This window comes from Peromyscus californicus, unplaced genomic scaffold (genome assembly GCF_007827085.1).
Source record: "Peromyscus californicus insignis strain IS unplaced genomic scaffold, ASM782708v3 Scaffold_4__1_contigs__length_199733344, whole genome shotgun sequence".
In the NCBI taxonomy this organism is placed as follows: Eukaryota; Metazoa; Chordata; class Mammalia; order Rodentia; family Cricetidae; genus Peromyscus; species Peromyscus californicus.
Genome location: NW_026294562.1, coordinates 181,876,848 through 181,903,967, shown reverse-complemented (window position 1 = coordinate 181,903,967; position 27,120 = coordinate 181,876,848). Strand labels below are relative to the sequence as shown.

Below are 27,120 nucleotides of genomic sequence, written 5' to 3'. Positions count from 1 at the left end.
GAATGACTATAAGCCAAGTGCAACGACATGTCTATTCAAATGCTGTAATGAAATCCATTATTTTGTGCAGTAACTTAAAAATAACAATAAAAAAAGAAGGCCCCACCCAGGAGCCATTCTTGATACCAGAATCTGGTGGACCTTGGATTTTGTGCATATTTATTTTTGCTGTGTCTCAATAAAACACCTTCTCATTGTAGCCCCAAAGCCTGGGGGTTCTCTCCACCGCAGGTCAGCTGGACTCCGTCTCCGACTGCAGGGAAACCTGTGCCTGTGTCCTAAGCCCACCATGGTGGGTGGGATCATTTGCTTCGAGGGGTGAGGGGCAAGCTGGCAGGCAGCCGTCTCAGGCAAGCCTCTCCCCCACCCCAACCCCCGCCCCTAATTCCGGTCAAGGCTGCTTCTCAGCATCGTTCCCTGAAGGTGGGAGCTGCTGCTTTCACGGGTGACCAGCTTCACCCATGACCGTGATGATCGATCAACAACATTTCTGTCACCAACAGGTCTGCAGCTGCTGCCGCCGCTGAGTAGGGAGGTCAGCTCCGTCCCCTGTTGCCTGCTTGCCAGCAGAGGCCCCAGGCCGGTCAAAAGCAGTTTGACATACCACAGCAGCCAACGCAGCTGTTGAGGGGGGATTAGCTGTAGGGAAAACTGATCCAGTGACAAATGGTTTAGGTATGTCCGCCCCTGGGAAACGTGATCTTCAAGGTTTGCACTATAGAACTTGTTTGTTTCAAAAGATGAGGAACACGTTTGTTGTCTGTGTCTCCAGAGAAATCACAACGTTGACAGCTCTTTGGATAGACCCAAGGAGACAAGAGTACAAAAAAAAAAAAAAAAAAAAAAAAAAAACCAATTACACGTAGGCTGCGCTCATAATCAACAAATGGTGGTTTGGGAATTGCCATGTGAAGATTCCTCTCGGCAGCCTGCTCAGAATGTACGTCTGGTGACTTCTGAGATGTCACAGTCATCACCCACAATTACTATGTAATAAAAACACTTCCCCAAAGGAAGATATCCGTGAGCACGGCTCCTCACGGGAGAAAGCCTGCAGCCGCAGGAGCCCAAGACGTAATCACAAGTTTATCAATATTTCATTTTCTTTGCACGAAGCTGATAAGCATTCATAGCCCTGGGTGTGATGGGAATTTATCGAGATTTACATCTTTCAACTTTCTTTCTAGAAGACAGCGGGGGTTTTGCAATAAGGGAATAAGCGCCAGCAAGATGGCTCCGAGATAAAAAACGTTTGCTGTGCAAGCCTGTGACCTGAGTTTGATCCCCGGGTTCTCCAGTGGAAGGAGAGAACTGAGTCCCCAAAACCGTCCTTCCACTGGAATGTGGTGGGCTTACCAGGGGCTACACTTTTAAATTTAACCGACTGTCCCTCTCCCAGCGAATACTATCGCCAATAGCTCTTCAACTAGCAGTGGGCCTCCATGCCCACCTCCCTTCTCAAAGAATATTTGGTACAAATATGCACAAAATGGACTTGATGGGTTTAAAAATAAAAAAAGGACACAAAGTTGGGTGGGTAAGGAAGGAAGGCTGGATCTGGGAGGAGGTGGGGGGGGGTGATATGGTCAAAATATGTCCTACAAAATTCCCAAGAAATCAGTGAAAATATATATTAGAGACAAAACAAAATTGCTCTCTAATCTCTTCATGCATGCCAGGGAACATGTGCACTTATAGACAGATACACACACACACACACACACACACACACACACACACACACACAAAGAGAGGGGGGGCTTTACATAAACACACAAAAATACAACAAATGAAAAACAGGGCCCACAAGATGGTTCAGCAGTAAAGGCACTGGCCGCCAAGCCTGGTGACCTGAATTGCATCTCCAGAGCATACATAGTGAGTGCAAAGAGAGAACTGACTCCCCACGTTAAACCTCTGACCTCTATGCATTCACCATGACACGTACACACACAAATGAGGAAGTGTGATTTTTAAAAAATCTTTAAAGTGAGCTGGAGAGATGACTCAGTAGTTAAGAGCGTTGGCTGCTCTTCCAGGGGACCCAGGTCCAGTTTCTAGTACCCGCAACTACCCGTGACTTAAGTCCCCGGGACCTGACACCCTCTTCCAACCTCTGTGAGCACCAGGTACACACGTGGTGCTCAATAGGAGAATAGGGTGGTTGTATTCACAGTTTAGAAATAGGACTTTGCTCTCCATCTGTGAAGGGGAGGATATTGACACTGAAGTTTGAGGACACACCAGAGTGTAGAAAATAACCCAGTGTTGGCCGGGCGGTGGTGGAGCACACCTTTAACCTCAGCACTCGGGGCGCAGAGCCAGGAAGATCTCCGAGAGTTTAAGGCCAGCCTGGTCTACAAAGTGAGATCCAGGACAGGCTCCAAAAGCTACACAGAGAAACCCTGTCTTGAAAAAACAAACAACCAACCCCCCCCAAAAAGAAAACAAAAAAAAAGAAAAAAAAAGCAGCAGGCACCCTTATCCACTTAGTTCTCAATCCCTCCAGCTCTCAATTATTTTATTTTTAACTTGGCATATGAAATCATAGATTTCATGTAGGAGATCTTGCCTGTAACTTCGGAACCCAGGAGGCTGAAGCAAGAAAGATCATTATGGGTTTAAGGACATTTTAGATTAGATACCTCAGGACAGTCCCGGCTGCAAAATGAGATCTTATCCCCCCAAAAGAATGAAATCAATAAAAGACTAGGTTTCGTCCCATTTTCATACATGTGTCATCGGGTGTCGTTCATGTTCTTCCATCACGGCCACAGTCCCCTGTCCCTCCTGATGATCTCTTTTCTCCTTCTACTGTCATCAAAATGATTAGATTTCCTTCCACGTCTGAGAGAGAACATATAATATTTGTCTTTCTGAGTCGGGCTTGTTTGTTTAACATGATGAGCTCCAGCTATTTTCCTGAAAATGATACAATTTTATTCTGCTTTGTGACTGAATAATACTTCGCTGTGGGGGGCAGAGTGCAGGCACATGCGCCTGCACACCACACGCTCTTTATCCATTCATCTGCTAATGGACAGCTAAATTAGTTCTATCATTTAGCCATTGTAAATAACACGGCAATAAGCATGAATGACCAGCCCTCCCAATTTACCTTAATCACCTCTATCACGGCTCTATCTCAGGGCTGGCAAAATGGCCCAGCAGACAAAGGTACTTGTTGCCAAGTCTTGACGACCGGAGCTCAGTGACCCAGGACCCACATGGTAGAAACAGAAAACTAACTCTCGTAAGTTTTCTTCTGACCAGCCACACTTACGCTGTGCCGTGCATGAAGCAACGCACACACACACACACATACAAAAATACATAAATAAACAAATGTATGTTTGCTTGTTTGTTTGTTTTGAAGACCCTGTCTCCAGGGTTGGAGACACACAGTTCAGCAACAGGGTTCTTACCTGGAACCCACCAGTGAGAGAGGCCATAGGCTCAGCCTCCTGCATTGCAAAAGCAAAAGGAGACTGTTGACAGCTGGGCGTGGCAGTGATGGTGGTCATGCTTGTAATTCCAGCATTCAGAAGGCTGAAGCAAGAGAACTGCCGTGATTTCAAGGCCTCTTTGAGCCACATTACAAGACCTTGTCTTGGGAAGAAGTACGGGCCGGCAAGATAGGCACTCGCCACCAAGCCTGCCTACCCAGGTTCCATCTACACCTTGTGGTGGAAGAGAACAGACTCCCTCAAACTGTCCTCTGACTTTCACATGCACACCATGGCACATATAGGCCCTGGCATTTTCATATACACAAATAAATAAATGGGGATATTTTAAATAAAATAAATAAACATCCCCTTTCCAAACGCATCCGGGGGCACTGAGCATTAAGTCTTCAATGTATGAGATCGTGAGACACTCAAATGGGCTTTTAACCCAAAGTTGGGGGGAAAGCCAGGAAGCTGTGAACGGAGCCTGCAGTTTGGTAGGAGCCTGCAGGATTGGGAGGCAGACATACCCAAGGCCTTAGTCAGTAGCCTGGATTTTGCCCCAGGTGTGGAAGAGAGACCCAGTCGACAACAGTCAGTTTAGACTTGTGTCCAAGCATGGTGGCTCTGGCTGCCATTGACATTGGGTGGCAAGGGAAGCCCACGGAGGTTGTATGGGATCCCAAGCCTCGTTTTAAACAGCCGACAGCTGGCTGGCTTCACGATCATGGAGGACCTGGGCAGAGTGGAAAGAGGTTTGCTCTCAAGCCTGCTAGTGTGGGAACCTTCACTTCTGACTCCCCCAAGGAGGCGAGACACAACACGCAAGAGATTAGACCCCAGACTGTCCCCCTCTCCTCTCCCACGGGAAAGAGACAGAATCTCCAGTCACAAAGTTCTTGGCTTCTCTGCTGCTGCCAATCAATTTCTTTCCCGTTTGGAGGTTTAGGAATGATCATGGGTGCCCTCTGCTGGCCGCTTGCTCCCCAGTGTAACAACTTGAGCCCACTGTGGCTACACAGCACCAACCCTCCCCTCTACCCCCTTCCTTTCCTGCTCCCATCCAGGTTATCTAATTCGAGGGCCTACTGTGTGCCACATATTGTTGAGACGAATAAGGTAGCTTCCATATGCACACAGAAATTCACTTATATTGAGCAAGTGTGAGGGATTGTATACAAACAAACAATCAAACACGAGTTAAGGCATTGTCGGGCAATTTGAGGGAAATGAGGTTCAGGATGTGACTGGGATGGATGAAACAAACATAAAGGTTCTATAAACACAACACCTTTTTTTCTTAAAAAAAGAGTATGTTGTGTGTGTATGTGTGTGTGCGCGCACGCACACACACACACACACACACACACACGTGTGAGCATACCGTAATATACACGTGAAACTCAAGGGACAACACACAGGAGTTGGTTCTCTCCTTCCACTGTGTGGGTCCGAGAGATTGAACTCTGGCTGTGAGACTTGGTGGGAAGTGCCTTTACATGCTGATCCCACTTGCTGGCCCCAGGAACATGTTACTGAGGTATAACCCAGGATCCATAGGTTTAACAAGCCACAATTTCCGGGGTGAGGACAGGTTAGAGGCCACCATAACCAGCCAGGCTGCAGCCATATGCTGGACAGCTTTATTTGGGTGCCCCCGCAAACCACACAGACTTCAAGCCTCCACAGCATAACAGATGAGACGTTCAGAGGAGTGCAAGGCACTGGCCTCTGGTTCCTTGTTTCAGTACTCTCAAACCTTTGCAGACTCCACACTGGGAATCCAGGCTGGCATTTTGAGCCTACACTCACACACACACACACACAGACACACACACACACACACAGACACACACACAGACACACACACATACACACGCACACACACACACACAGACATACAGACACACAGACACACAGACACAGACACACACACAGACACACACAGACACAGACACACACACAGACATAGAGACACACACACAGACACACACACACACACACACACACACACACATGCCTGTGCACATACAAGCCCAAGTGCAGAGCCCACAATCCTCCAGGCTCTGCTCCTCTCCCTGGTCCTGTGGCAGCCCCCTCCTCTTCTCTGTCTGCCTGTGGTTTCCATAGAAACAGAGATGGCCAGATGAGAGCTCTGAAGGAGACAGAACCCGAGACTCCTGCCTCAGACTTTTATATAATTAAAGTGAATCATCAGATGAGGCCTCAGCAGAAAGGCAGGCAGAGGAAAGGTCTGTGTGGGGTCGCCGCCATCCCAGGCAGAAATCTCAAGCTGCCTCAAAAAAACCCGGCGACATCAATGCTATTTGTTCTTCTCTTTATCCATTCATGATTAGGCCAATTATCTGTCCCCATACACTCAATAACTATGAGTGAATAACAGGAATAATTTCGCTCTTATTACCGAGACAGGGTCTTGCTATAATGGCCCACGCTGGCCTCAGACACATGGCAATTTTCCTGCTCCAGCTTTCTTTGTACTAGGATGACAGTAATGTGCCACCATGGCTGGTGAAGACGGTAGTATTAGTGTATATGTGTGTGTGTATATACATATATATATATTATTCATATGTGTATGCATTTAATGCACCATAGAAAGCATACGGGAGTCAGAAGACAACTTGTGAGAACCAGTTCTCTCCTTCTGCCATGGGGACCAAACTCAGTTCAGCAGCCTTGGGGGCAAGCACCTCTACCTGCCAAGCCATCATGCCAGCCCAGTTATATTAATTTATGTTTATTCTCAGCTGCTGGTATTGTCATCGGGACACAGTATGGATGAAGGGAAATCCCACAATGCCTCGGTAAAGACACTTGCTTCTTAGATGAGGTGACCACACAAAACTACACACGGCAACCAGTACTGGTATGATAGCAGGCATGAAGCCCTGGGTTCAGTTGTTAACACTGCACAAGTCATGAATGGTAGCACACACCTGTGATCCCAAGACTAGCCACGGAGAAGCAGGGAGATCAGGAATTCGCAGTCCTCCTCAGCTGTATAGCCTGAGATCCTGCATCAAAAAGAAAGAAAGGAGAGAAAGAAAGAAAAGAAAAGAAGGAAGGAAGGAAGGAGAGAGAGAGAGAGAGAGAGAGAGAGAGAGAGAGAGAGAGAGAGACAGAGAGAGAGAGAGAGAGAGAGAGAGAGAGAGAGAGAGAGAGAGAGAGAGAGACTGAGGAGTGAGGCAAGATGGCCCCGTTGGTAAAGGCGTTCGCCACCGAGCCTCCTAACCAAGATCCCAGGCCCCACATGATGGAAACGGAGAACTGACACCCAGAAATTGTCCTCTGTCCTCCATACCTGTGCCATGTCATTTGTGAGTGTGCACACACATAAACAAATGCAACTGAAAATGTCTTGATGGACATGCTGGGTATTCCAAATTGCATAACCTACAGCATCTCACGGGGCCTCATGGACATCTGACCTGGAGATGTTTGCTTCGCCCTTCCACGTGTTTGGGGACACTGGAGCAAGGTCCTTCATGCAGTCAGTTACACTAACTCGGATTTCTCTTCCCACTTCACGGGTGTTTTGCAAGGACTCTGGGTGTAGACTACTGTTTCTCAACCTGTGGGTCGCAACCCCTCATATAAAACCTCTATCTCCAAAACTACTTGCATTACAATTCATAATAGTAGCAAGATTACCATTATGAAGTAGCAATGAAAATAATTTTATGTTCAAGGGGGTTGCTACAATATGAGGAGCCGTATTAAAGGGCCGCAGCATTAGGAAGGTTGAGACCCACTGGTATAAACAAAGAAGTGCCCCTCATGCTTGAATTCTGAATTCTGGGTCTCAGCTTCCTGCACCTTACCTAGCCATTGCTCGTCCATGTTGTGTCCTCTCCACAGACACTGTCTCTTTCCCATCCCACTCTACCTCTCAAGCCATAGACTCCATCCCTGCAGACTCAACGAGGTTTGTCTCAAAAACATTCAGAAGACAGATGTAGTAGCAGCTCACGCCTTTAACCCCAGGGAGGCAGAGACAAGCAAATCTCTGTGAGTTCAAAATCGGCCTTGTCTACAGAGCAAGTTCAAGGCCAGTTAGTACTATAGAGTGAGACCCTGCCTCCATAAACAAACAAGCAGACAAATAAACAAATAAGTATCACATCTGGACTGAAAGCACAGATATTTTTGAGAAGTCAGAATTTCCCCTACACAGTGTAATTACTACTTCACAGCACTGACATGGTATTAGGTGTTAGACTTAATGTAGAGCTGACTATATATATATATATATATATGCAGGTGACAAGTAGACTTGGTAATTCAAGGCACTTGCTTCCAAGCCTCATAAGCTGAGTTCATTCTCCAGGTCTCAATATCGTAGAAGGAGAGAAGAAACTCCTGAGAGCTGTCCTCTGATCTCTATGCGTGTCCCATGGCACATGCACATCCCCCCCACAACAGACACTACACATACACATACAATAAATAAATGGAATAAAAAATGGTGTGTAGAAGTTACATGCCAATACTGCCATTTTATATAAGGGACTTGAGTGTGTGTGGATTTAAGCACACTCAGGAATCTTAGAACAGATCCTTCATGGATCCCGAGTTGTGACTATATACATAAAACACCTACTGTGTGCCGAGCATTGCAATGGACTAGGAATGCAGGGAGACCAAGAGAAAAATCTTCATCCTGGTGCTGTGACTTCATTCTGCAGTGAGCAGGAAGCAATCAGACAGACAGGCAGACAGGCAGACAGGCACACAGAGATAGACACAGAAACAGAGAGACAGGGAGATGGGGGAACTTCAGACGACAGGACGGCTCGTGTAGCAAAAAAATAAAGCAGGATGTTAGGTGGAGGGCAAAGGCGGGATGGGCGTTATGGCTTCTCTGGTCTGGAGAGCAGCCTGGGAATCTGCATTTTCATTCTCATCCCTCCATGAGGGATAATCTTAGCTGTCGCTCTGAGTGACTCTGGAGTCAACTGAGAGGCAAGATGCTGAGCACACCTGTGGGAGATTTTCTTGATCAGGTCATTGGAGTCAGGAAGATCCATCGCCTTCCCAGGGCAGCCAGATACGAGGGAGGTCCCAGGGAGAAGCTTGGCTTTCTGCCTCGTGCCTTCAGGTCTTGCTGTTGAGCTTGTCTACATTGTTGGCAAGTTGGGCTAGCCTCGTCACTACTTTTGTTGCCTTCAACCCTTCACTGATACCATAACCCAGCTCCTGTGGCCCTCCAATGTGGACTGAAGACCCGTGGCTCTCCAGGAATCCTCCAGGCCCTCGGGTGGCATCCAGCCTCCTGTTTGCAGATAGTCATTGTAGACTGTCCAGGCTGTCCTGTGTAACTAATCAGATAAAGTCCCTCTTGATATGTTTTTTTTTTCCTATCAGTTCTCTTCTTTTACTGAACCCTGACTAATAACTGCCCTCCCCACCCCATTCTAGTATCTATGCACTCTGGAAAACACTATTTTACTAATTCTGGCCACACTATGACAGGTATAGGGTTAAGTGATTTGCAAGTAGCACCTATTAAAATCCTTGCCATAATCCAGAAATATATATTCTCCAGTTTTAGAAAAGAAAACCAAGAATCAGAAACAAAAACAACAAAAATGAAAACCTCACATTTTTGTCTAATATTCCCCAAACCAAAATACTACTGGGAATTATTGGTATAGCTGATTGGGATTCTAACACACAGTGTAGTCTGGAAAGTTCTATCCCCCATGCCTCTCAGCCTCATCCCTATCAGCTTCAGTTGCCATAGCAACTGGCAGAGCCTGCCAGCATCCCTAACACCAGAGGATGCTCCAAAGGACCAAAGCAGAGTAATGGATGCCAGAGCAGCTGAGCTTGGGGGAAATCATGGGTTTGCTGCTCCCCTACCTGGGTTTCTGATCTGAAATAGATATAGCTATAATATAAATATAGATATGCATGTAATTATAGATACAGAAATAGATGCAGGTAGATAGATGTGCACAAACATATGTGTGTATATTCTCTCTCATAATCCATGTATAAGTAGATTTACTATGTATGAGTATCTGGCAGTGTTACATTCTTTGGAAAATAATGTTATTTTCCAAAAGATAAGACATGGTGTGACATGCCAGAGGTCCTTCAAGTAGATATCAGGGACTTTATAAGGAGGAGGAAGGAAAACATTAAGCATAGCAGGGATTCTGCTAGGAAGCCAAGAGTCTCTAAGCCTATACTTTCACCCAAATTGACATCTCAACTGTTCTCTTGGACAATTTCAGAGTTCAACTCTAACACCCTGCTGTCTGCCAGGACCCAAAGTTAGCAAATCAGGTGAGGTCCTGGATAGTGGGAGGGAGAGGGGCATGCATGAACGATAGGAGAAAAGAGACTCCTTGTCTGTGTCTCACTCCCCAGGTGAACAGTGAGGAGAGAGGCGTTTTCCTCTGTCCCTTGTTGACTTTTAACGCTCTGCCCTCTTCCCAGCACCAATACTTGATTCTTCAAGTAGCCATAAAAACATGTGTGTGTGCACCAGAGAAATGACTCTGTGGATAAAGTGCTTACCCCACAAGACCTGGGTTTGGATCTCCAGAATCCACATAAAACTGGGCACACTAGCATGTTTCTATCATCCCGGTGCTTCTACTGTGAGACTGGAGGCAGAGGCAGGAGAATCCCCAGGAGCTCGTGGGCCAGCTAGCCTAGTGTATGCAGTAGCAAATAAGCAACCCTGTCCCAAACAACGGAAGACAAAAACAAACACTCCAAGTTGCCATCTGCCTTCTACACACATGAGCATATCCATACACACAAGAAGACGTATAGGTACACACACAAAAGAAAAATACACAGGTGTTCCTCAATTCATGAGTTAACTTTAAGTTTTAAAAAATTCCTAGCTGTGTAGTGGTGGTGCATGCCTTTAGTCCCAGCACTCAGGAGGCAGAGGCAGGAGGATCTCTGTGAGTTCGAGGTCAGCCTGGTCTACAGAGCGAGATCCAGGAAAGGAGCAAAGCTACATAGAGAAACCCTGTCTTGAGAAATTAAAAAAAAAGTTTCTTTCTAAGATGTATTTATTTTGTTTTATGTATGTGAGTGCTTGCCTGTATGTGTGTAAGTGTATCACATCGGAGGCCAGTGTCCACAGAGGCCAGATGAGGGCATTAGATACCCTGAAGCTGGAGTTAGAAGCAGTTGGAAGATGATTCCTAGTGCTGGGAACCAAACCAAATCCTCTGCAAAGAGCAGCAAATAAATGTTCTTAGGTATCTATCTAGGTAGGTCTTTCGAGCAAGCTGAGCTGGCTCTGCAGGCCCAGCTGTAAATGTGTTTTTCTTCACTATAGCATAAACGCTACACATTCTGTAGTAATGATACTTAGAATTTTGACCTTTTTTTTTTTTTTCCAGTGGCTGTTAATACGCATTATGATGCTCTGGCAATGCTAGGCTGTGGCAGTGAGTTAAAATTCCCACTCAGTCTCACAACTAAGAGAGTAAGCAACAGACAGGGTGTAACAGTGTGTGTGTGTGTGTGTGTGTGTGTGTGTGTGTGTGTGTGTGTGTGTGTGTGTGTTTTGAGGAAGGGGCCTAGGATTTTGTGCATGCTGGGAAGATATTCTACCACCCAGCTACCCAACCCCAGACCACCAACGCTTTTTTTTTTTGATGCTGTATTTTGTACCCTCACTCGCTAGCCTGTCCACGAAGTGCATGCACAAGGCATTCAGCACCTTGTTATAAAATTGGCTTTCTGAGAGAGGAGTTTTGCAGAGCTGCAGGATGATGGAGTGTTCTGAGCATGTGGACTAGAATGAGAAAGACTGAACAGGTTAGCTGTGTTCACCCAATTTCTCGGTGTGGAGGTGCAGTGTATACATGGGCCCATGCAGGTGCAGAGGCCAGAGGGGGCAGGCGGGCGGGCGGGGTGTTGGCTATCCCGTGTGTCGCCCTCTGCTTTGTTCTCTTGAGACAGAGTGTCTTGCTCAACCTGGAGCTTGCTGAGTTTTGTCTAGGCTGTCTGACCAGCAAGCCCCAGCAATCCTCCTGTCTCTGCCCCCCAGTGCTGGGGTTACAGACAAGTGGGACCCCCTTCAGCTTTTTACATGTGTCCTGGGGTCATTCTTCCACAGCAAGTGCTCTTACCCATTAGGCCATCTCTCCAGACTCTTTTTTTTTTTAAGGTTTATTTTTTATGTATACAGTGTTCTGTTTGCATGTATCCCTGCACACCAGAAGAGGGCACCAGATCTCATTACAGATGGTCGAGTCACCATGTCGGTGCTGGGAATTGAACTCAGGACCTCTGGAAGAGCAGCTAGTGCTCTTAACCTCTGAGTCATCTCTCTGGTTCCTTTTTGTGGTTGTTGAAGACAGGGTTTCTCTGTGTAGCCCTGGCTATCCTGGAACTTGCTCTGTAGACCAGGTTGGCCTCAAACTCAGAGATCTGCCTGCCTCTGCCTCTGGGAGTACTGGGATTAAAGGCTTACATTGCCACCTCCCAGCTCTCTCCAGACTCTCTCTTTTTAAAACTTTATTTATTTATTTTTTATGTGCATTGGTGTTTTGCCTGCATGTATGTCTGTGTGAGGGCGGTGAATCCCCTAGAACTGAAGTTACAGACAGTTGTGAGCTGCCACGTGGGCACTAGGAATTGAACCTAGGTCCTCTGGAAAAACAGCCAGTGCTCTTAACTGTTGTTCGAATCTTAGATGGTCTTTTAATTAAAAAACCCAGAGCCAGATATCAGGGAAAAAGCTGAAAGATCAGAGAAGCAGAAGAGCCAGACACTAGTTCTTACCTCTAAGAAATCCTCAGCCTAAAGAGAGTGAGTTCCTGTTTCCTCACACCTTATATAACCTTCTCTGCCCAGACATCACTTCCTGGGATTAAAGGCATTGTGTGCTTCCTAGTACTGGGATTAAAGGTGTGTGCCACCACTACCTGCTTTGTTTCCAGTGTGGCCTTGAACTTGCAGAGATCCAGAAGGATCTCTGCCTCCCAAGTGATAGGATTAAGGGTGTGTGCTACCACTACCTGACCTCTAAGTCTAATCTAGAGGTTGGCTCTGTCCTCTGATCCTCATGCAAGTTTGTTAGGATACACAATATATCACCTCACTTAACCACTGAGCCAACTCTCCAGCCCCTCTCTCCAGATCCTTAAATGCACGTTTTCAATGCAAAATGTTTGGGACACATGATGGGGTCATTACGACGTCAATCCACCAGAAATTGAAAAGCATCCTATTGTGTGTCTTTAACTATTCTAGATACTGGGAATACTGGGTAACCAACACAGACAAGGGCCAAAGACGTGGCTCAAAGTGTAAAAGCACTTAATTTGGGCACCTGACAATCTGAGTTTGATCCCTGGAACGGTGGAGGTTGAGGACTGAGTCCTGAGAGATGTCTGCTGACCACGCGCGCGCGCGCGCGCGCGCGCACACACACACACACACACACACACACACACACACACACACACACACATATGACGTGGCCACATATGCCATGCACATGCACACACAGGAAAAATACATAAATATTTTTTAACAGCAAACAAGTCTTTACTATTGTTCATAGAATCTTCACCGTGACCCAGAGATGCATAAAATAAATAAGAGATAGGAAATTGTCTTTAAAAGCCTGTGATGAAATGTAATCAGTACACAAATGTACACTGTGAGTGTAATTTTGAATATTCAGTAGCTGCACTTAAAAAGATAGAAGGAAGTTTGGGAAGGTGGCTCAGCAGTTAAATCGCTTGCCATGACGGCATGGGGACCAGAATTTGGATCCCCTGAACACATGTAAATGCTGGGTGAGCATGGCAGCTCACTTGCAATTCCAGATCACCACAGCGAGGAGCTAGTAAAATCGGTCATGTCTTCACACTCTGGATTTGATTGACAGACCTTGCTTCATTGTGTAAGGTAGCAGAGTGATGGAGGATTACACCCAGCATCAGCCTTGGGCTTCCACACAAAGACACACACACACACACACACACACACACACACACACACGAAGAAATGTTAGGTCTGGCATGGTAGTGCACACCTTTAAAATCTGATCACTCAGGAGGCAGAGGCAGGCAGATCTCTGTGAGTTTGTGGCCAGCCTGGTCTACAGAGTGAGTTCCAGGACAGCCAGGGCTATGCGGAGAAACTTCGTCTTCAAAACCAAAACCAAAACCAACAAACAAAAACCGAGGAGATTTCAGTCTGCCTGAGTTAATGAGGAATTGTGGGGCCTGGAATACAATGTTGGGGTTCAGAATGTGCTTAGCCTGCCTCAGGCCCTGGGTTCTCTTCCTAGCGCAATGGGAATGGTGTAAAACTGGAGTTCCTAGGGGAAAGGCTGGTGGACAGGTCACAGCTTTGTGGTTGGAGAGACCTGGAATGCTGCAGATACACGGCTGAAATGATTTTGGACCGTCTTAATTCTCTTAATAGCCACTCATTGCCTACCCCCATTGCCATCCTTTCAACTATCGGGTAAAGTCTTCGGAACGCATCATGTAACAGAACCCTAGCTTCCACTGGCCCCCAAAGCTGCGAATGTTACTTGAAAGCATCCAAAACCTAGGGTAGAGTTTTCCCTGGCTTGTCCTAATCTATCTGCCTGGTGTTCCCATTAACAAATTTGGTCTTACGGTTTTCATTTGTCGTGTGGCACACACTCACATACACATCAATTAAGACACATATTTAAAAATAGATATAACTATAATGTATGTATAGCTAGATAGATACGGATGTGGAACAGAGATGCAGACACAGATGTTTGTGATGGGAGGCTCCGTGCATCCAGTCTAATGACAAAGGATAAATGTTTATCCCCCACTACCTTGATCTGCATCTAGACCCGTTTTTTGCAACCACATCTTGGTGCATGAAATATTTCAATCTCTGAAGCTCCCGCTGCCCTATCCTCACCCTGCTTGACCACCCACTCCTTCCTCCCTACAAGTGGTTTCCATGGTGACCTTCTCTGGTTGCTAGCAGGGTTGAGTACCCTGTGGAGTGGTGGTGGTGGGGCGGGGGGGGGGGGGGGGAGGAAGGCTTCTTGTCAAGGGCAGAGTGAATTGAGAGTGGGTGGGGAGACTCAAAAAGGGTTAAATCCTGCGGCAGGAGGACACAAAGGGGTGAGGAGGGATGATGTTTTGGGGTGTCTGGCGGAGTGGGAAGGGAGAATTGGTATGCATATGGCCAAGGTTCATTGTTTCCTTGTATGAAATTATCAAAGAATAAATAAGACTTTCTATTTAAAAAAGTAATAATAACCAAAACAATAAGTCCTTCAGTCCCTTTCTGCTGCCCCTTTATTGGTCCACTCAAGCCCTTGGCACTTACTAAAGACCTCTAGGTCATTTCTGAATTAGAGGGGGGCAAAAATCTAGCCAGGCAGGCTGCTGGCTCAAATGAAAGTCATGGGTTCTTGGTGGGCAGCTGCCGCAGGTGCGAGAGAAAGCCTCATTATGCTGTCTCCGTGTTCACCATTCAGGACATTTTGTCCTTCCTTTTTTTGTGTGTGGCTGATGGAGGACTTCCTTTATGTGCCAAGGAGGTTATTAGGCACTTGAATGCAATTTCAAAACCTCTTTGCTATAAGAAATGAAACACCGCTCTGCAAAAGGAGTCCAATAGCTCTCCCAGAGAATAAAAAGCATGAGAGTTCTATTTATTCCTGTTTCAAAAGACATCAGGCTCTTTTGTATTTCCCCATATTTTCTTGGATTTTTTGGGGGGGGAGGTTGGGAAGACTTATCAATTGTTGAGAGTAGGGTATTGAAGTCCCCCTACTGCTATTGTACTAGGGCTTATCTATGGCTTTGCATCTAATAGCATTTGTTTTATAAAATTGGGTGCACCTGTGTTCGGGATGCATGCGTTTAGAATGTTAATGGCCCTGTGATGGATCGTTCCCTTAATCAGTCTTAAGTGACCCTCTTTATCTTTTCTCTCTAGCTTTGACATCGGCTCTTGTTTTGGTGCAACCCACGAGTTCCCCAACCACCTGGAGGAAGAACTAACAGGAAGTGAGCAAAAACAAAGACACAACCCCAGCTTACCGACCCGAACGATGCTCCTTCCATGATCAGCACTGGGTGAGGGCAATGTCGGGCGTAGGTTGTCTGGAACTGTGAGTTCAGGAACCAATGGCGTCGGGATGCTGTATTTGTTTCCTTGTATGAAATTGTCAAAGAATAAATAAAAGATATTCTATTTAAAATAATAATAATAATAATAAGCACAATAATAAGTCCTCAATTCCCTTCTCCCCGCCTCACACTGGGCCACTCCAGCCCTTGGTGCTTACTAAAGACCTCTAGGTCCTTTTTGAATTAGAGACAGGAGGCGCAATGCAAAGATCTGAAGATGGAAGCTTTCCAATACAACTTCTGATAGCTGGGGGCAACTCTCCACCAATCTCAGGATAAGAGGCAGATGGTACATGAGAAAGAACCAAGGAACATCTGCTTAAGCAAATGTTCCGTTTCCCTTACTCATGAAAACAGTCCAAACTGTTTTATCTACTATATATGGGCTGCATCACAAGATTACTTTCATGCCGGGCGGTGGTGGCGCACGCCTTTAATCCCAGCACTTGGGAGGCAGAGGCAGGTGGATCTTTGTGAGTTCGAGGCCATCCTGGTCTACAAAGCAAGATCCAGGACAGGCACCAAAACTGCACAGAGAAACTCTGTCTTGAAAAACCAAAAAAAAAAAAAAAGTTTACCTTTGTAAAATCATGGACCATCGTGTCTCCAAAATATCATGGTTCTGAGTAGATGGTGGAGGCCTAGAGCCAAGACTCTATGGCAAATAAGCTTAATGTGTTTCTCTTCAGGGGGAGTTGATGCGACGCTGAGTAGAATGGACATGGAGGCTCAGTGGGCAGTGCTGGCTATACAAGTGTGAGGACCTGAGTTAAGATCCCCAGTACCCATATAAAGCCAGATGCGGTTCTACGAATCTATAAATTCCAATGCTCCTACAGTGAGATGGGGGTAGAGACAGGTGAGTCCTAGGAAGTTTACAGCTAGCTGGGCATAGGTAGCAGTGAAGAAAAGACCCCCACCCCAAATAAGGTGGAAGGCAGGGACCAACACCCACGGTTGTCCTTGGACCAACACATACGAACACACACAGACTGTTTTATTGGTTTATTTTTAAAGATTTGTTTTTATTTTATGTGTATAGAGATTTGCCCATATGTTTATCTGTGAATTGTATGTATGTACTGCCTAAGGAGGCCAGAAGAAGGCATCAGATCCCCTGGAACTGGAGTTACAGACAGTTGTGAACTGTAGTGTGGTTGCTAGGTATTGAACCCCAGTCCTCTGGAAAGGCAGTCAATGCTCTTAACCATTGAGCCATCTCTCCAGCCCCACAGAGATTTTGTTTTCAAAGAATTAAGAATATGCTGGGCATGGTGGTACATACCTTTAAGACCAGCATTCAGGAGTTAGAGGCAGTTGGCTATCCGTGAGTTGCCTGCAGGCCAGAAGAGGGCACCAAATCTCACTACAGGTGGTTGTGAGCCACCATGTGGTTACTGGGAATTGAACTCAGAACCTCTGGAAGAGCAACCAGTGCTCTTAACCGCTGAGCCATCTCCAGTTCCTACATTATGATTCATAACAGTATCAAGATTACAGTTATGAAGTAGCAAAGAAATCATTTGATGGTTGGGGGCGGTCACAGCATGAGGAACTGTATTAAGGGTCGCGGCATCAGGAAGGTTGAGAACCACTGCCTTAAATGTTTCTCTTCCTTAGCATGTCCTGTAATGGCAAACGATTGGAGAAAACCCCAATATCTTTCAAAGGGAAGTGGACAAATAACTTCTAATACACACAAAGACACGCACACACACAGAGACACAGACACACAGACACACGCACATCCCCCCCACACATTCACACATATATTGAGTTTGGGGGGTTGGAATTCTTTTATATTTATTTATTTATTTTGCATATATGTGTGTGTGTGTGTGTGTGTGTGTGTGTGTGCGCGCGCGTATGTGAGTTAAAGCACACGCCATGCATACAGGTTCCCTTGGAAGCCAGAGGACCAACTGATATGGATACTGGAAATCAAACCTAGGTCCTCTGCAAGAGCAGTAAGTGCTCTTTACTGCTGAGCCATCTTTCCAGCCCCTAAAAAGATTTATTTATTTATGTGTATGTGTGTGTTTGGTTCCCATTAAATTCATTTATCAAAACTTCTTTGGCACTGGGAGTGTAGCTCAGTTGCTAGACTGCTTACCTACCTTGTATGAAGCCCTGGGTTCAATTCCCAGCACAGCATAAGCAGGGTGTGGTGGCAAACAGCTGTAAGCCTAGAACTCCACATCTGGAAAAAGTTCAAAGTCATCCTTGGCTATATTAACAGGTTTGAGGATAGCCTACAATACACGGAACCCTGTTTCAAAAAGTAAAAAAAAAAAAGGAGGGGGGGGGCTGTAGAGATGGTTCAGAGGTTAAGAGCACTGGCTGCTCTTCCAGAGGATCTAGGTTCAATTCCCAGCACCCACATGGCATCTCACAACTGTTTGTAACTCCAGCTCCAGGGGATTTGACACTCTCACACAGACATACATACAGGCAAAATACCAATGAACTTAAAATAAAAAATAAATTTAAAACAACAGCAATATAATTAAGTAAACAAAAAAATAGAGCCTGGCACGATGTCCCATACCTTTAATTCCATCACTCAAGAGGCAGAAGGCAGACAGATCTCAATCAATCAGTCAGTAAATCAGTCAATCAATCAATAATAAAAACAGAGGCTGCAGAAACGGCTCAGCAGTTAAGAGTACTTGATGCTGTTCCAGAGGACCTGCGGTTAGTTCCCAACTCCTATGGAGGTTACTGCCTGCTCCCATGGGGTTTATTGTCAGCTCCAGGGGGAACCTGATACTCTCTTCCATCTCCACAGGCACCTACATGCACATACTCATACACACTACATACATGTAGACGCAGAGATACACATAATTTTATTTATTTATTATGTATACGGTGTTCTGCCTGCAAGTATGCCTGACTTCCAGAAGAGGGCACCAGATCTTACTATTACAGATGGTTACATCTAATTTTTTTAAAATCCTTTTTAAACAAGCAAAAGTAAATTTAATGCTACTGCGTTCCGGTAGCTAGTTAGTATGCAGTCCGGACTCACAAATCAATCACCCCAACAATTTACCACCTGTCATTTTTTCCTGCTCTTTGTGTCATACCAGGGTTGCCACTGTGTCTGTCGTCTTATTTCTTGATTTTCATTAGCCTGTAACGATTCCTTCCTTATCTTTTCACAATACTAACATTTAAACTAAAAAAAAAAATATTGGGGGCTGGAGAGAAGGTTCAGCGGTTAAGAGCACTGGCTGCTTTTCCAGAGGACCTGGGTTCAATTCCCAGCACCACAGGGCAGCTCACAACTGTCTGTAACTCCAGTTCCTGGGGATCCAACACCCTCACACAGACATACATGCAGGCAAAATACCAATGCGCATGAAATAAAAGTAAATTAAGAAATATACACTGTGTGTATGAATGATAGAGGGGGTCACATATATTACGGCACATGTGTGGTAGCCAGAAGATGAGTTTATGGTATACGTTCTTTTCTTTCACCTTTCCTCAAGTCTCAGGATTGAACTCAGGCCGGCAGGCCTTCCCAGCAAGTGCCTTTACGTGCTAAGCCATCTCAACGTCCAGACATTGACATACTTGAGAAAGGGTCCCACTATGTAACCTCAGCTGGCCTGAAATTTGTTATATAGATCTGGCTGGCCTGAAATTCACAAAGATTCCCCTGCATCAGCCTCCCAAGTGCTGGGATTAAAGATGTTGACATTTCTGAAGAACACAGAGGAGTCTGTAGAATATCCCTCAGCCTAGGTTTGCCTGACGCTTCCTGATTCTCAAAGACTTTCAACTTGGTGCAAACATGTCTTTTCTTTCTCAGTTCATCTTCCCTCCCTCCCTCCCTCCCTCCCTCCCTCCCTCCCTCCCTCCCTCCCTCCCTCCCTTCTTTCTTTCTTTCTTTCTTTCTTTCTTTCTTTCTTTCTTTCTTTCTTTCTTTCTTTCTCTCTGTCCCTTCCTTCCTTCCTTCCTTTCTCTCTCTCTCTCTCTCTCTCTCTCTCTCTCTCTCTCTCTCTCTCTCTCTCTCTCTCTCTCTCTCACACACACACACACACACACACACACACATAATTTAAAGTTAGGAAGGGTAAGGTAGATGATGGATCTGGAGGAGTTGGGGGGAGGATGGTGAAAATGATCTCATGATGAAATTCTCCAAAAATGTTTTATGTTTTAAAATCTTACATTTGTTTGTGCATGTGAGTGGACAGGCTCATGCCATAGGCCACATGTGGAGACCAGAGGACCACTTATGGGAGTCAATCCTTTTCCTTCCATTATGAGGGACCTCTCAAACTTATGTCTTCAAACTTGGCTGAAGTACCTCTACCCACTGGGCCATCTCACCGGCCCCACAAGCCCAGGCTTAGTAACACGGACTCTTTCTTGAGATAGTCTCTCCTTGAGAGCTGTCAAGAGACGGCTTTCTCATCTCTGTTTAAATTCTTCTCTAAGCCTGCTCTTTCCTTGATCCCACCTTAATTGATTCCATGCTGATTTTTTGGTGCATTTTAACTTAATTAAGGGCTTGTTTATAACTTGCTACTTTCAGAATTTATCTTCTCCAGGACTGCTCCACTTTTGACTCTGGATCCTGTCAAGCTTCTTGACATGAAAACAAAACAAAACACAAAAATCCTCCCATGCTTTCCAGACACAACGAGACATTTTAGTCTCTTGTTTCCCCTGCCCTGACCCGCAATCAGCTAATTACCCACAGAGCCCCAGGTCCCTTGCAGGATAGAACAATACGTCAAAACCAAGATCTGAGCTCCTAGTGTGCCTTTTTATAACCCGTGTTTTGGGGAATACTGACGATCGTAGGGTTTTTAACCCGAAGAAAGAAACGGTTGCCCTTGCATTTTAAAAAATCATTACACGTTCTTTATTTTGGGTGACTGTATGTGCATGGGGGGGGGGGTGCATGAATGAGGGTAGAGGATAACTTGTAGGAGTCACTTCTGTCCTTCCACAGTGTGGGTCCTGGGGATCAAACTGAAGCCATTGGGCTTGGCTGCAAGTGCCTGACCCATTTCACTGGGCCTACATTTTACATTATTTTTCTTTTTGAGGCAGGGTCTCAGGGAGTGCAGGCAGGCTGGCGCTGAGTTCAAAATCTAGTTAAGGATAACTTTAACCTCCCAAACTTCCTGCCTCCATCACCCTTGGGACACATTTGCATTTGGAAGAGACCACTCACCGGTCTGGAAAGACTTAAGCACTGAGTACAGTTTCCAAAGACATAACTTTTCCAAATCCTTTCATTTTTGACAACATGGGTGAAGCTGAAGGACATCATGCAGCTAGGTGAAATTAGCCAGATGCAGAGGGATAAATGACATGATCTCACTTGCTGGCGGTATCTAAAAACCTGGAACCATAGGAGCAGATGAATGATGGTTACCAGAGGCTGGGGTTGAGAGTGATGGGGGTTGAGGAGATTGAACAAAAGACACGTAATTTTCAGTCAGAGGGACGGCAAGATGGTTCAGTGGGTAGAGATGCCTGCGATGCACAAGTCCCACAGGGGGGTGGGAACAAAGGGGGAATCTCACCTAGGTTTTCTTTTTTTTTTCTTTTTCTCTTTCTTTTTTTCCTCTCGGAGCTGAGGACCTAACCCAGGGCCTAGCAAGCGCTCTACCACTGAGCTAAATCCCCAACCCCTCACCTAGGTTTTCATCCTGAGCAACTTTGTGGATCATACTGACATGCGCTCAGAGGGGAAAGCTTGGGGTACCGGAAGAAGAGATTAGGGAGGTCTAGGGAGATAACACAGTGAGTGCAAAGCACCTATTACCAAAGGGACCCACATGGTGGCAGGAGAGGACTGACTCCTGCAAGTAGTCCTCTGGTCTCCATGAGATGGCCACAGCACATGAGCTTAAAACGTGTGATAAGAATAAATACGATTAGAGGCCGTGGGAATGGAGGCCAACACGGTCATTGTTAGTGAATTACGCTGTGCAGAGAGTCAGGGCTTGGGGAGGGAAGGAAGCCACGAGGTGTTGACCACTTCCCCGGCAGCCAGAGAGGAAAGCTCAGCTCTCAGATCAGCGATGGAATTTTCCGCCGAGCTAAAGGCCAGGCTCCGTTCTGAGAATTATATACCTCCCTGTGTAATTAAGGACGGGAAAGGTCTCGCTTAGACACAAAACAATGTGGACAGTCTTCTGAGAGGTCTGTTTAAAATCATGACTGTCCCAAGAGCCATCTGCTCTGCAAATTTGCCCTTGATTGTAGCCTTCATTTTCATCCAAAGTTTGAGAGCTGACAGCATTGAATTTTATAATCTGCAGGCTTTATTGCTTGGGAGGGTGAGATGGGGTGAGGGTCCCTTCGGGAGCCAAGATTGGCCTGGAACTATGTGGCCCAGGCTGGCTTTGAACTCTTTAGATCCTCTTACCTCAGCCTGCCAGTGCTGAAATTTGCAGGTGTGTGCCACCATGCCTGGCAATTTAAGTCTTGAGAAGCGTTCAGCGGTGTCTGGCACAAAATATGTGTTTGATGGGATAGTTTATAGAGCCGGTTTTCTTGATACGGTTTTAATGAAGAAATGAAGCATTTTGTGTTATAATTCTGTGTTCTTTTTATTTGTCGATTATCATCATCATTACTATTATTAGGTTTGGGAGTTTAGGGTGTTGTTTTTGTTGCTGTTGACCTTGTTTTGAGGCAAGATATTACCCTGGAGACCAGCTAGCCTCAAACTCTGAGATCTGCCCTTCCTCTGCCTCTGGAATGCACCACCATGCCCAGATACTTGGGGTTTTTAGAGACATAGTTTGACATAGTCCACGCTTGCTTACAACAGCCAATCTAGAATGAGGCCTGTTTCAAGAAACAAAGCAAGCAAGCAAACAAAAACAATGGGAGGCAGAGGCCGGCAGATCTCTGTGAGTTCAAGGCCAGCCTGGTCTACAAAGAGAGTTCCAGGACAAGCAGGGCTGTCCTACAGAGAAACCCTGTCTCGAAAAACAAAATAGCACAAAACAAAAACTAAAACAAAAAACAAGCAAACAACCCCCTCAAATCACTTCACACAAACCCTAAATCTTAAGTGGCACCCTCCACGTACTCCTACAGTTACCTATTTTGTGGCTTCCTTCTTATTCCGACAAGCCTGTGGTGCTCCACCATGAGAATTTCCTGGTGTTTTTGCCTTAGAGCACCGACCGCTTCCTTGGTGTTTGACACCAGCATACGCCACCCCTCACCTCTCTGTCTCACCTCATCTGTTCACCATTAGAACATAAAGTCTTAGAGGATGGAGTTCAACACCCACAGTCCTTGGCGTGATTGCTCGCATTGGATAGACTCAGTGAAAACAATTTTTTTTTTTTTTTAGCTTTGGTTTCTGCAGGACTGGGAATTGAACATAGGACTTGGGCCTAGCTCTAGAAGGAAGGGCTGTAACCATGAGCTACGTTCTAGCTTTATTTTAGTTTTTTTTGAGGAAGGGTCTCCTATAGCTTGTATTATTTTGTTTCTTTGTTTGGGTTTTTGTTTTGTTTTGAGACAAGGTCTTACCACGTAGAACTGTGCTAGCATGGAACCAGTGAGGGCATCGGGTCCCCTGGAACTGGAGTTACAGGCAGCTATGAGCTGCCATGTGGGTGCTGGGCATTGAACCCAGGTCCTCTGGAAGAGCAGTCCGTGCTCTTAACCACTGAGTCATCTCTCCAGCCTCAACCCTCCTCCACCTCTTAAGTGCTGGGATGACAGGGGTGTGGTACCTTGACCAGCTTTCTTTTTGAAGTTAAACTATAAAAATATTTTGGGGCTGGAGAGATGGCTCAGTGGTTAAGACCACTGTCTGCTCTTCCAGAGAGTCCAGGTTCAATTATGGTTCAGTGGTTAAGACCACTGTCTGCTCTTTCAGAGGGTCCAGGTTCAATTCCTGGCAACCATGTGGCAGCTCACAACAGTCTGTAACTCCACTTCCAGAGGATCTGACACCATCACACAGACATACCTGTGGGCAAAACACCAATGCACATAAAATAAAAGTAAAATTAAAAAAAAATAAAATAAAATAAAAAATTATATCTATTTACAGCTCACAGCATGGATGCTGTGTCAAGCTATTACATGGTGAGAACATGTAAAATCTCTCCTAGAAATTTCTCGAGTCGCATTATTATTAAGTGGAATTGTTACACTGTGCCGAACGGACATGCTCAGAGGCCAAAAACCCTCCACCCAATGGCAAGCAAGCTAGTGTGAGATGGAGCCAGGATGTGAACTCAAATCCCAAGGCCTTTGCTCTCCAGGCCTGCCGCTGTGTTCTGGCCTCGTGACCCGTGATCCGTGAGTGCAGTCTGATGTCCATCTACCCTTGTACCCTTGGGCTGAAATGCGTTAGAGCCAGGACTGCCAAAACAGTCGTGCTCGACCTGTTTCAGTCAATGTCCTACGAGCGCCACCTTGTGGCGGCTGACCACAATTACCGGTGAATGTCCTTAAGGCCCTAGAACCTTCCAGGGGGTCTATGTAGCGAGTTCAAGGGCAGCTTATGCTACATGAGAACTTCTCTCAAAAAGTCAAGGAAAGAGCTGGGAAGGCGGCTCACTTGATAGATTTCCTGCCCAGAATGCCCCGGATTGCGTACCTAGAATGCACATTCCTGACAGGGACTAATCTGACCCTAGTGGAGCACACATCTGTAATCTCAGCACTTGAGAGATGGAGGCAAGAAATTAAGAAATTCAACGTGATTCTGATTGTCGTGGCTCATACCATTAGTCTCAGCTCTTGGGAGGCAGAGGAAGGCTTGAACTCTAAGTTCAAGGCAAGCCTGTTCTACATAGGTAGTTCCAAGACAGCCAGGAATATATAAGAGATCTAGTCCTAAGAAAGAAAGAAGCCGGGCGGTGGTGGCGCACGCCTTTAATCCCAGCACTCGGGAGGCAGAGCCAGGTGGATCTCTGTGAGTTCGAGGCCAGCCTGGACTACCAAGTGAGTTCCAGGACAGGCTCCAAAGCTACACAGAGAAACCCTGTCTCGAAAAACCAAAAAAAAAAAAAAAAAAAAAAAGCCGGGCGGTGGTGGCGCACGCCTTTAATCCCAGCACTTGGGAGGCAGAGCCAGGCGGATCTCTGTGAGTTCGAGGCCAGCCTGGGCTACCAAGTGAGTTCCAGGAAAGGCGCAAAGCTACACAGAGAAACCCTGTCTCTAAAAACCAAAAAAAGAAAGAAAAAAAAAGTGAGGGGTCTCCAAGCTTAGAGGGATGAGTGTTTAGGAGGTAAATGCAGGGTATAATGCAGTAATCAGGAAGATAATCCTATTGCCCCAACCTACCTTGAGGCTGCTACAAGCTGGGAGTTTAGCCGTTCAGCTGTGGGTGGGACATAAGGCAGTGTCTTCCTCTGTAATACTGACAGTTCTGTTGGACTGCCCTAGGCATATGTTTGCTTGTCTCCCCCCATGCTTACCCCCCCCCCCCCCAACAGCCCCTCTCTTTCTCTAGGAGAGATAACCCAGTGATTTAATGGCAGGGCATGGCAGGGCATGACTTTTATTCCAGCACTCCTGAGGCAGAAGGAAGGGGATCTCGGGGTTCCAGGCCAACCTGGTCTACACAGGGTGTTCCAAGATAGGTGGAACTCCAGAGAGAAAGAGAGAGAGAGACCTTCCTTGCCTCAAACAAAAAATAAAATAAAAAGAGCCTTTACTTGCAGCGGAGCCGGGTTAATTCCCAGCACCCACAGAGCTCCACAGGATCCTATGTCCTCTATGCCCTCTTCTAGCCTCCAAGGACACAGAGTGATACACAGACATGCAGGTACAATACCCATCCACATAACATAAAAAATAAATAAATAAATCTTTAAAGATATAACAGGAGCCGGGCGGTGATGACGCACACCTTTAATCCCAGCAGAGGCAGAGGCAGAGGCAGATGAATCTCTGTGAGTTCGAGGCCAGCCTGGTCTACAGAGCGAGTTCCAGGACAGCCAGGGCTATTACACAGAGAAACCCTGTCTTGAAAAAGAAAACAAACAAGCAAACAAACAACATAAAAGGGATTTCTGGGATAATCGATTCAACTAGATTAACCTGTCAAGATACGTTCCCTTTTCAGTTGGAAAGACCTCGAAAAAATACAGAAGTCAAAATATAGCTTATGGATGGAACATACTTAAACAACCCAAGTTGTACTCAGCTTTAGCTTGGATTTTTAAAATTCTGTAATGTGTCTACATACATATACATGTGGGCATTCCCCATTGTGAAGTAATAAAGCCATCTCAACAAAGAGTGGAACTAAGCTCATGCGGACACTTGAGTTTTCTAAATCATTAATGTCTGTAAATGCTGTAACTCTGTATTCCTGAAGGCACAAATCCCATCTTTTTACTGATTTTACTGAGCCTGTGGATTTCTGTAACAGTTCCTATGTGCTGCCACTAGATGGCAGTGGACACCATACTTAAAAAAAGCAGAGTAAGGATGGGGAGCCCGGCCTGCGGATGCCTGTGTCATCTGTGTGTCTGTGTGTCTGTTTTCCTTTTTGCTGGCTCATTTTGTTTTGTTGAGGTGTGGTGGTATTGTGTTCCCCAAAATATTGTGCACCTTAATAAACTTATCTGGGGTCAGAGACAGAACAGCCACTAGATACTTAGGCTAGAAAATGGTGGTGGCACTCACACTTTTAATCCTAGCATTCCAGAGGCCGAAATCCCTCTGGATCTCTGTGAGTTCAAGGCCACATTGGAAACAGCCAGGCATGGTGACTCACGCCTTTAATCCCAGAAAGCGAGCCTTTAATCCCAGGGAGTGATGGCAGAAAGCAAAAAAGGTATATACGGCGTGAGGACCAGAAACTAGAAGCATTTGGCTGGTTAAACTTTCAGGCTTTCGAGCATTTGAGCTGAGATTCATTCTGGATGAGGACTCAGGGGCATCCAGTCTGAGGAAACAGGACCAGCTGAGGAACTGGCAAGGTGAGATAGCTGTGGCTTGTTCTGCTTCTCTGACCTTCCAGCATTCACCCCAATAACTGGCCTCAGGTTTGATTTTATTAATAAGACTCTTTAAGATTCCTGCTACATTGAGGCATGGTCTTCTATAGCCCAGGCTGGCCCTGAATTCACTACATCTTAGTCCAAGGTGATCTTGAAGACCTGATCCACTCCCCGCGGCCCCCCCCCCCCCCGCCCCCCAGTGCTGAAATAATAGGCATGAGTTGCCATGCTCAGTCCTGTGTGGTGCTGGGTAGTAGGCAAAGGGTTTTGTGCATGTTAGGCAAGCATTCTACTAACTTGGTTATATCCCCATCTCTATCTTTTCCCTTGGTTTTCACTTAATTGTTGACCAGTATAAAAGGTGACTGTAGGAGGCAGGGGAGATGGCTCAGTGGTTAAAAGCACTTGTTGTTCTTACAGAGGACCCAGGTTCAATTCCCAGTACCCATAACCAACCATAACTCCAGTCCCAGGCATTCCAATGCCTTCTTCATATGGTACAGGCAAAATGCTCATACACATAAAATAAACAAATCTAAGAAAATTCAATGACTATATTTA

At 45.9% G+C, this 27,120-nt stretch overlaps 1 protein-coding gene across 6 annotated transcripts in view; it reads left to right on the top strand.

Annotated features, from left to right (window-relative positions):
* LOC128095524 (ubiquitin carboxyl-terminal hydrolase 29-like) overlaps positions 1-27,120 on the top strand; it is a 225,383-nt gene that overhangs the window by 176,198 nt on the left and 22,065 nt on the right. For 5 of the 6 annotated variants that reach the window (XM_052714572.1, XM_052714570.1, XM_052714568.1 and 2 more), the window contains one exon: positions 15,405-15,544. The exons of the other annotated variant lie outside the window; for it this stretch is intronic. The gene's annotated coding sequence lies outside the window, so the exon portion shown is untranslated. The remainder of the gene's footprint in view (positions 1-15,404; positions 15,545-27,120) is intronic. 6 annotated transcript variants of the gene reach the window in all.